Source organism: Trichechus manatus, unplaced genomic scaffold (genome assembly GCF_000243295.1).
Source record: "Trichechus manatus latirostris isolate Lorelei unplaced genomic scaffold, TriManLat1.0 scaffold00251, whole genome shotgun sequence".
Classification (NCBI taxonomy): domain Eukaryota; kingdom Metazoa; phylum Chordata; class Mammalia; order Sirenia; family Trichechidae; genus Trichechus; species Trichechus manatus.
Window position 1 is genome coordinate 1,829,615 of NW_004444187.1, and position 5,914 is coordinate 1,835,528.

Sequence of the window (5,914 nt, forward strand, 5' to 3'; positions counted from 1 at the left end):
ACTCTGGTCTCTGTAAAAAAGGCAGCCCTGCTTTGAGGTCTAGTCATAAAGTGGGTGGCAGTGTGATTTTTCTCTTAGACACAGGATGTGAGTAATATTACATTTCTTTGCTTTCTCTAAATGAATTTAATATGCTTCAAGCCACCATTTAGCCTGACTGGTGGTAGGGCAAGTTCTGACATGATGGTCTCCTTGCGCCATACAAAGGTCCTGAGGTCTCTCATATTTGGTCACCAAAGAGCGCAGCTGATGTGCTCAGTGTTCAAAGCTGTAATATTCCTTGAGGATAAAGGCTTTGCTGGGGCACTGCCAACCTGGGGCACTGGATCATTGCCAAGACTGGGAACCCAGCGTCCAGAGTCCAGTCTCTTTAGGAATTCCAAATAACCATTCCCTTCTGGGGTCCTGTCACATCTTGTGGCATTGCAAGGGATCAAGGCACAGAGTCCCAATGCACGTGGAGCCCACACACCTCTGCTGTCTTCCAGTTTTGGAGGATGCTTCCCAAATTGCCTTCTGGTCTTGCTTCTTCCATTCTTTCCATTCTGAGGGAATCCCCTATAATCACTCTTCAAGGAGAAGAAACAATGTGAAATCTCCTCCTTGGAGAGGTGGTTGGGGAAATAATATGCCAACACTAGTTTTTTTCCTACAAACTCAGTTCTTACAATGTGACCCAGTTATACTAACAGCCACATCTAACAATGCCAAAAGATGGGTAAAAGGAATGTGGTACAGTTGTCACCTGAAGCTACCCAGCAAGCAGACATGACTTTATGGCATTTGAAGTGGCAGAGAAGAAATTAAAAATCTTCTTAAAGGAAAAAAATAATTTTCCTCTTTTTCTTCACACGTTTGGCTTTACTGTGCAAGAAAATGTATATTCAATTATTTGCTAGTAACACAAGAATCATTATCATGTTAATAGTTATTTGAAAATATCATTTAATTCACAGTGATCGACATACTTTAATAATAATCTGCATTTGCTCAACAGTGTGTATTTTCACACATGTGATCTCATTTGCTTCTGACAACATCCTGGGATGGAGGCATGGCAGATAGAATTTTCCCATTTTTCAGCTGAGAAAAATCAAGTGCTTTGCATGTGAATTGAGTTTCCAAGGTCAATCAGCCAGTAGACAGCAGAGTGGGACTAGAACCCATGTACATTATTTTTTCTGCTTGACCATTCTGCCCTAAGCTGTAAGACTTGAAGTGAAAATGTGGTTTATAGATGCCGCATTCTTAAGTGAATCTGTTATTTTGAAGTAGACCTTTCAAATTAGCCATAAAAGAATTTCCTCATAATACCCAGTAAATGACCAAATTCTCTTTTCCTTTAGACTACATATTTAACCCCAGCTGAGCTAAGTTAAGTGAGTACATATTGAGTGCTCACATCACTCTGCAGCTGAGAGCTGTTTGGAGGGATGTAGGAGTACGGAGGGATTAGGTATGTGCAGTCATTCATTCTTGCAGAAACATTCAAATAGCAACCACTGTATGACAAGCATAGGACTTCCTGGGTGGTACAAACAGTTAACATACTTGGCCGCTAACAGAAAGATTGATATTTGAGTCTACCCAGAGGCACCTTGGAAGAAAGGCCTGGTGATATACTTTCAAAAAAGCAGCCATTGAAAACCCTATAAAGTGTATATTCTCAACAACAACAAAATTAAAAAAACAAAAAAATAGAAAGGGCTGGAGAAAAAAAAAACAACAACCCTGTGGAGCACAGTTCTATTCTGACACATACGGGGTCGCCATAAGTTGGAATTGACTCCACAGCAACTGGTTTTTTATGAGTAGCACGGTCCTGGATTCTAGAGCTGTTCTGTCCAGTGTAGTAGCCACTAGCCACATCTGGTGGTTTAAGTTGAAATTAATTGAAACTAAATAAAATTAAAAATATAGTTTCTCAGTCACACTAGCCACATTTCAAGTGCTCAGGGGTTGCATGTGGCGAGTGGCTACTATTGGACAGTGTAGCTACAGGACATTTTCATTCATAGAAAGTTCTACTGGACAGCACTGTTCCAGAGTTATAAAGATAGGCCAGACTTGGTCCCTCCATTTTAAGAACTTATAAATATTATATGCACACAGCAGAACTTAGAATACCTCATGGTAAATTCCACAACCCAGCATCAGTTTGATTTAGCAGATATTTATTGTTCCAATCACTATGCTAAACTCTTTGCACACAATGATGGCTAAAAATTGATCTCTGCCCCTCAGTAGCTTATAGTTCAGTGGAGATATGAATAAAATGCTTCAAGGCCATGGAGACCGGAGCAACTTTTTCTGCCTGGGAAAGTTACAAGAGCAAAACACAATTATGTCCATTTGCTTTGGTCGTCTCTATCGATGTACATACCTTGTTTCTTGAACATCACAGAAAGTACTTTAATAACTGCATTATGTAATAAGCAATTACTATAATTTTGCACTGACATTCTCAAAGCACTGAGCTCCCTTTGCTCTATTTTACCAAAGAGCCTGGGCCATAGGGTGGGAACCGTGACAACTCCCAAATTCGCTTGGCAACATTAATCATAAGGCTGGGAACTGGACCTCATGCCCAATGGTGTTGCTTGCCCCGCGCTGCTGCATAAAGCTGAGAACATTCCCCCTGCTCCACTCTCATGGGTCAGGTGCAACAACTATTCATGTTTCATAATGGTCCCCACAGTTCTATGGGTGGCCAGCAGCTATCTTTTATTAAAACTTCTGGCAGCAGCTGTACCTCTTCTCATTAAAAAGCATGTCTCATTTAAATTGCACAAATAAATTTTTATGTCCTTTACAGTAAGATAACTTCTCATTGAATTTGCTGGTAATGGCTGAGTATTAACTGTTTTCTGAGATGTGTATGAAAGAGACATCTATTCATTGGCTGAATTATAAGGGTGGGGATGGGGAAGCTCTCCATGCCATCTGGGGCTGGTGCCAAGGATTTAACGCTCAGGTCCCTTCCTGACTGGCATTAATGGTGCTCTACAGAGAGGAAGTTGCCCAGGAGTGAAAGCATGCACTGTTGAGACAGAAGTCTGTTTCAAGCAGGTTTGTTCACTCACTCAGTGGCCTTGGGTAGTTCCTTCTCCTCTTTGTGTCTGTGTTATGTCTCTACAATAGATACCAAAACAAACAAACAAACAAAAACACTGCCATCAAGTCGGTTCTGACTCATAGCGACCCTATGGGACAGAATAGAACTGCCCCATAGGGTTTCCAAGGAGTGGCTGGTAGATTCGAACTGCCGACCTTTTGGTTAGTTGCTGAGCTCTTTAGTTTTTTGCATTTGTTGTATGTTTTGAAATCTTTGCACTCTTAATTGTTAGAGAGAATAGGCAGCCTGAACTCTAAGACAATCTGGATTTATTTCCTCCTCTACCAGTGGCTCATTAAGTGACCCTGGGTAAGCCATTTGTCCTTGGTGCTTTATTCTTCCCATCTGTTAAATCGAGTGTTATGGACTCAATTGTGTCCCCCAAAAAGAAACATGGAAGTCCTAACCCCTTGTACCTGTGAATATGATCTTGTTTGGATATAGGGTCTTTGAAGGTTTTGTCTTACTGGAGTAGGTGGGTCCTAATCCTATAAGGCTGGTGTCATTAAAAAAAAAGGGAAGAGACAGACACAGGAAGCAAGATGGACATATGAAGATGCATCTACAAGCCAAGGAATGCATGAGGCTACCAGAAGCTAGAAGAGACAAGGAAAGATCTTCCCCTAGAATAGATATAGACCTGACACTGCCCTGAATTCAGACTCCTAGCCTTCAGAACTGTGAGACAATAAAGTTTTGCTTGTATAAGGCACTTACTTCATGGTATTTGTTATGCCAGCCCTGGGAAACCAATACATGGGGTTGTGAATACACTTCCCCTTCCTCTCATGGGAATACAAGAAGAAAAATATGCGTAAGAGTTTGGAAGATGCAAGCTTTATGGACATTTAGATTATAATGGCTAGGTTTGCCAGCTTGCCTGTCATACCCCTATTTCTTTTAGCTTCCTCTTCCTTCCACAACCCCTTGAATGGGTGACATTTTCAGCCAAGCGACTGCTACCGTAGCTACCGCTGATTGGACCTGGACGAGACAACAAATCTAGGGGAAACCAGTCTATAATCTACTCTGAGCCAATCAGATGTCCCACCTGAGTCCCTGAATATAGAAACACAGGGTTGGAAGTCAGAAGATGATGAGTCCTTGAAGGAAGGTTGGTTTGATTTTGGGCATTTTGGAGTCAGTCCATATTGATGAACACAGGAAGAAATCTGGTTTATGGAGAGAATGGTTTGGATGGGTTCAGAAAAGCAGGTTAGTGACCCTGGGTTACTAGAAAGAGTGAGATGGAGTGATGGAGTTAGGGGCTGCATGACAATTTCTAATTCCCATGAGATCTGATTCTGTTTTATACATTTTTGCATTTTCATTTGCGCCACAATCTAATGAGGTAGGAGACATTAAGGCTGCTAGTCTACCGGAACATTGGCAGTTGTGGGATTTATCCAAGGTCAACCAGCTGGTTCTGAGGTTGGTTGAGGATTTGATTACAGGTTCCTGCTTCTCAGTTCAAAGTTTCTTTCTGCTGTGTGATGACTTATTATTTGCTTTTATTATTGTTGCAGGTTGAAGGTCGAAAGTGAAATGAGAAGATCTAAAGAAACTATTCTAGTCCAATACAGGTACTGAACGCTGATGTTATTGCCTGAGCAATATTTGACTTCGTCCCAGATATTTGTCCTAATGCCAGTAACCACACTGTTAAGTTTATTTCCTCCTCTGGAATATAAATGACACTGACCTTTTTTCCTTACTCACCCCACTCAAATCATTACTCACTTCTGTTAGAACAGGGGTGTGAGAGTTTGCAAGGCTATCATACATTTTAATTGGTATTTACTCATGGCTTTGATAGATAGTTTCTGTATTTGGTCATCTGCTCTGTTGAGCCTGCACCTTCAAGAAACATTTTTAAAACATATTTGAATGATAATTGTAAAAGCAAGGACTGACATTTCATTTAAGATCTAAGTTGGTATAAAATATGTATATATTTCAAGTCAATCAATGGTTTTCCAGTTTTTTTAGTGTTAGAACCATTTAGTCAAACACAATATTTTGTTGGAAATTAATATGAAAAGAAATCAAACCAGAGCTTGACTTTTTGAGGGAAGGTGGTAGATACTGTTCTTCTAATCCAGCCCACTCCTGTCATCCTAGGGGAGCTCATCAGTACCTCTGGATTCTATAAGGCACAGGTTTTTTTGTTTTTGTTTTTTTTGTCAGTACACATATTGTTTTATGACATTGGTTAACAACCACACAACATGTCAGCCCTCTCCCTTCTCAACCTTTTTTTGGTGAAAATATACATAGCCAAAGATACACCATTTCAAAAATGTCTACATGCACAACTCAGTGACATCGATTGTGTTCTTCCAGTTGTGCTGCTATTCTCACTTTAGATGAAGGTTTACAGAACAAAAGTTTCTCATTAAGCAGTTAGTATACATGTTGCCCTGTGACAATGGTTAACAACCCCACTACTTGTCCACACTGTCCGTACTCAACCTTGGTTTCCCTGTCAACAGCTTTCCTGTCCCCTTCTGTCTTCTAGTCCTCGTCCCTGGACTGCCGTGCCTCATTAGTCCCGTTTTGTTTTATGGGCCTGTCCAATCCCCGGCTGAACAGTGAACCTCAGAAGTGACTTCACCACTGAGCTAAAAGGGTGTCTGGGGGCCATACTCTTGGGTTTCTCCAGTCTCTTTCAGGCCAGTAAATCTGGTCTTTTTTTGTACGTGTTAGAATTTTGTTCTACATCCTTCTCCAGCTCTGTCCAGAACCCTCTGTTGTGATCCTGCTCAGAGCAGTCAGTGGTGGTAGCCGGGCACCATCTAG